Genomic DNA, 5,120 nt, shown 5'->3' on the forward strand with positions numbered 1-5,120 from the left:
ATGGAGTTTTTGCAACTATGCTATCGGTCTTTTCCTTTTACTTTGAAGTTCATATCTATGTTCTGGACATCAAAGTTGCTAGAAGTTTGACATTCAGCTAAATGGGATTCTATCTCCATGTGATATAACCCCTTTCAGTAACTGCTAAACTCAGAAGCAGATTATACTTTTAGCAATCTAGAACTCTTTCAACAAAGCAGCAAGAAGCAAAGGGAGATTTTAAAAAAGAGAGAAGAAAATGCATTAGGGCTAGGTCTTGTGCACACATTCCATACAAGACTCACATCTTTCTGACCTCTTTAAAACAGGAAGCCACTTAGGCTCCCTTATCAAGCAGCTCAAGCATGCATGCTCACAAACACAGCCTCTGAGTCCAGACAGGTCAAGAAATTCAGGAATTTGAAAAGAAGGCCACGTGCTCCAGGATGGCTGTGTTCATAAGGCCTGGAAAGAAATGTTGGGAGGGTTGCCCTTTCTTCCCATGACACATCACAAACTCGGGTAGGAAATCAAGAAAGGAAACTGGGCAACCATGGTGATTAGTCAGAAGGAAGGAGACAGCAGACATTCTGAAGCCAGCAGCTGCAGAACAATGGGATCCTTAAGAGGCTATTTTTGTTTGATTTCAACAATTAATTGAACCTGGTGGAACTGACAGTGTACTCTGCCTCCTCTCACTCTTCTCTTACTAAAAGTGGAACGTTTCCATGCCAAAAAATAGTTATATTTTTTCTGCATAAGAATGATTAAAATGCCACCATGCTCTTCCATCTTCATGTTTAACTCCAAATGAACTTATTATGAATATAAACATATTCAAATATGCAAAAATGACAAGTATCTGTTGTTGTGTTTCCACTAGTACTGATTTGCTATTTAAAAGGCTGGGATTTGGAACTCTCGTTTTGGATTTGTAATGTCTTGGGGACCTCCCTTGGCAGTAGGTGTGGAAAGGAATAGCTAAAGGCCTTTAGTGGCAGATGGCTTTTGTAGTGGCTCTCCGGTTGCTGTTTTGTTTTGTTTTGTTCTTAAATTCCAGATAGCACAAGAGCAAAAATAAAAGTCTACCTAAGAAAGATTTGATTGCTCCCAACATTTTTTCCAGTGCTTTCTAAACTGCCCCAAAGTGGAGGCAGATGGAATCTTTATAATATCAAATCAGAAAATAAAACTTTGTACAGAATTGTGAAACTTAGGGGAAAACTGTTGCCAACTTGCTGGCCTTGGGCAAAATGTTTCTGGGTTTGGCAGTATCTTCCCAACTGCCAGTGGTTCTTTGTAGCAGACCTGACTTAAGGCGATTGAATACATGTACATAAACTTAGAACACCCCGTTGAGCTGAAAGTTTGAATGCTCCAAGGCACAGAAAGCATAGAGGGGTACCAGAAATGATTTCAATAGGCATGAACTACTAATTCAATTAGTGCCATGAACAAGATGGCACATTCTCTTAAAGGGGCTATCTTACAGTACCAGAAACATGGAAACATCTGGAAAAGTGTTATGTCCCTGGGCAGGAACCATGCCATGTCACAGGGAGAAAGATATGAACAAGCAAGAGTGAGTGTGAGTACAGAGTAAGTTCCATGAGTTGAAGAAGTTTTGGAAAAGAGAGGGTAAACAGGATGTGGACATGAGCACAGAGAGCTTTGGTAAACAGCTTCTAATTGTTGTGCCTCCTTCGACTCATCTCCATTTCTTAGCTTCTCTAACAACTCTGAAATAGGAATGAATTGTTCTGGTCCCTTTCTTCCAACCTACCAGTGTAGGCACGCAGATCATGACATTTCTACTGGACATTCGCTGCTTTTGTCACCCAGCATTTACCAGGTGTACCAGTTAATAATTTGGATTTTGTAATCAAAGAAAACACGATAATTTCAATAGAAACATCAAAAGTGCTTTATTCAAAGTAATGTCCATCGCTAGCTACTCATTTCCCCCATCTTTCAGGTAATTTGTGGATACCGTCCCAACAAGAACTTTTCTTGTTTTGAGGCAAACCATTCAGAGACCCAATTTTCCACTTCCCGAAGTATATGATAACTTTCAGCAACATTTTCTTCAAAAGAATGAATTAAAACTTCTCGCAAATACTGTCTTTTTGGCATGAAATTCTACATTTTTAAGCATAAAAACATCTGTGATGTTAACACCTTCAGCAAATTTGACATGACGTTTTGAAGCTTGTTGTCAATACAACAAAATAGCATACATATCAAATCGCATATATATCAACATATGTGTAACTCCATCTATTAAAAACATCTGCATTATTAACTGGTACACGTAGTATTCTACCTTCTCCTGGTTAATTTTCGTCTTACAATCTGGTGTTGTAATATGTGATCTACACAGTTCTTGGAGTTTTACTTTTGAGCAGAACATCAAAAATCCTTCAAAAAGTTAGAATTCATTCACCTCAAGGGTAGTGTCTGAAAGGCTGTTTATCAGTTCTTGCTACCTAGACTTCTCCCAGAGCTCATTTTTGTCCTTTCAAAGCCAAGGTTCTTTATTTTCCTTATTATTCTAGGAGCTATTTCAATATATTCCCTTTCTATTGTCAATTTCTGTTGCTGTGATCACCTAGAAGATTGCATTATCTTTCTAGACAGCCATTTATGCAGCCAAAGTGTATTTTACTTGAAATATTCTGACCTCAGAGAGAGAAAAATGAAGAGAGAGAGAGAGAGAGAGAGGGAGAGAGAGAGAGAGAGAGAGAGAGAAGGGAAGAGGAGGGCGGGAGTGAGGGAGGGAGAGAGGAAGGAGAGGGAAAGAGAAATAAAGATAAGAGATGGAGGAAAAGAGAGTACAGAGGAAGAAATAAGATTAGAAAGCCAGTTATTCTAAACCAACAGACTTAAATGAGATTCCATAAATGAAATATTGTGCCATTTCTGATATGTAAACTGTCCCGTTATATTGTTTGTTCTGTTGAGTGCTTATCCACAGATCAAGCCCTACGTAAACATCTTCAAGGCCTTTCTTCATCTCACAAAAACAACAGAGTTTAACTGGACAGGCAATCAGAGGCATGCTTAAGATTTTTGAGATTTGCCAGTTTTAAATGGTATAATTTAATTTTTAGCTATTCTAAGTAAAGCAATGGTAGACTTAGTGTACTTGCACATTTCTTCCCCCTTTAGTGTTATTTTTAATATTATTTATACTTTTCAAACTACATTATATTTTTCTCATTTTGTCACTTTTAGTTGTTTGCTCTTATCTTAGATGTGCCTTAAATATATTGAATATCAAAGACATTTAATCTTACCACCCATTCTTTCTCTGATATTTTTCTAGAATATTTTAGTTAGCTGAATTTTATCTTTTAATAGAATTCTTGAAAAAGGCTTGTAGGACTAAAATTACTTGAGTTTTTTTGGAGAGGAGAAGACTAAAAAATTTTTATTGGCCAACAAATATACAACTTGGAATGGATTTGAGGCAAATTGTGCCATACGCAGGTTTTCTGTAAATGGCTAAGCAAAGTTTAAGAAGTAAGTAACAATAAAAGAAAAATTTCTGGTACGGGACCAGCAGTACAAAAAAAAATAGTGTATGAGTACCTGGATAATATACCCATTTTGTAATAGTGAAACTTTTAAGTACATATTGTTGACTGTCCATAGTCCACACAGAGTTACTACTTCACACTTCAACAACAACATGCTGACAGTTCCTGAAGAAAACTGCTTAAGAAAAGGCATAACCCACCCTAGCTGGTTTGGCTTAGTGGATAGAGCATCGGCCTGCGGACTGAAGGGTCCCAGGTTCGATTCCAGTCAAGGGCATGTACCTTGGTTGTGGGTACATCCCCAGTGGGGGGTGTGCAGGAGGCAGCTGATCGATGTTTCTCTCTCATCGATGTTTCTGACTCTCTATCCCTCTTCCTTCTTCTCTGTGAAAAATCAATAAAATATATTAAAAAAAAGAAAAGGCATAACCCAAATGTTCCCTCACTTACCCAACTCCATCTAAGTTTAGATGTGCATAAGGGCTTACATATATGCAGAGTAAGCCACATGCAACATGTTACTTGATCAATTTTCTAAAATAAGGTTTCAGGACAATGACAGTAAGATAAGGGAAGAAAATATGGAGGAATGAAGTCCTAAATACTATACATGCATATTTTTTCACAGTAGGAGAAACCTTTTACAGATAAGTTACAAAGAAAAGGCAAATATACAATTTTGTACAATAAACTGAACACATTCTGTACAATGTCTTCACTTAGCTGTCATCATTTGTACAAACTCTTCATTGTTTACTTGATCACCATCAATATCTGCTTCGCTGGTCATGTCGTCAACCTCTTCATCTGTTAATTTCTCCCCAAGGTGTGTCATCACATGGCGAAGCTCTGCTGCACTAGTATAGCCATCACCACTCTTATCAAACACATAGAATGCTTCTCTAATTCATCTTCACTGTGTCTTTCATTTTTCTTGCCATCATTGTCAGAAATTCTGGAAAGCCGATTGTGCCATCTGCATCCAATTCTTTAACCATGTTCTGTAACTCTACTTCTATGAGATTCTGTTCAAGAGACCTCATTACAGTTCCTGATTCCTTTGTTGTTATAGTTCCATCATCATCCTTGTCAAATAGCGAAAAAGCTTCTTTGAATTCTGCAATCTGCTCTTCAATCAGTTGGTTAGCCATGATGCAAGTGGTACTGCCTTTTGACATGTGACCACACAACCACTGAGCTCACAAGCTCACTCCACTCGGACTCTGTTCCTTGAGTACTTGCAGATATATCTTAAAAAATAATAGTCATCTATAGCCTTTATACTTGAAGGATTGCCTAGCTAGGTATAAAAGCTTGACTCACACTTTCTTTTCTTGAGTCATTGCATTTTTTTCCTTGGAAATTTTTTTTCACCATCTTTTCATAGATAATTTTGCAGGGGAAGTTTAATGTTACCTTGATTTTCTTTCACCTAAAATGATCTTGATATCTCTTTCTGCTGCCCCCAAATTCTTTATCTTTAAAATTAAACAATTGTTTTCAAGTTCTGTCTCAATAGTGACCATTCTGTGTCACAGTGTACCCTCTCTGTGGGTTATAGTTCTTCAGGAGCTAGAGTCAAGTCTTCTTTTATTTAAGAAA

General features: G+C 37.5%; 1 pseudogene across 1 annotated transcript; it reads right to left on the reverse strand.

The window, feature by feature from the left end:
• Positions 1-4,233: 4,233 nt before the first annotated feature.
• Positions 4,234-4,669, reverse strand: LOC308243760 (calmodulin-like; annotated as a pseudogene). Its single transcript has one exon. The product of its transcript is annotated as a calmodulin-like (transcript).
• Between the last annotated feature and the right edge of the window lie 451 nt (positions 4,670-5,120).

The sequence above is a fragment of the Plecotus auritus genome (assembly GCF_963455305.1).
Source record: "Plecotus auritus genome assembly, chromosome: 1".
NCBI classification, from domain to species: domain Eukaryota; kingdom Metazoa; phylum Chordata; class Mammalia; order Chiroptera; family Vespertilionidae; genus Plecotus; species Plecotus auritus.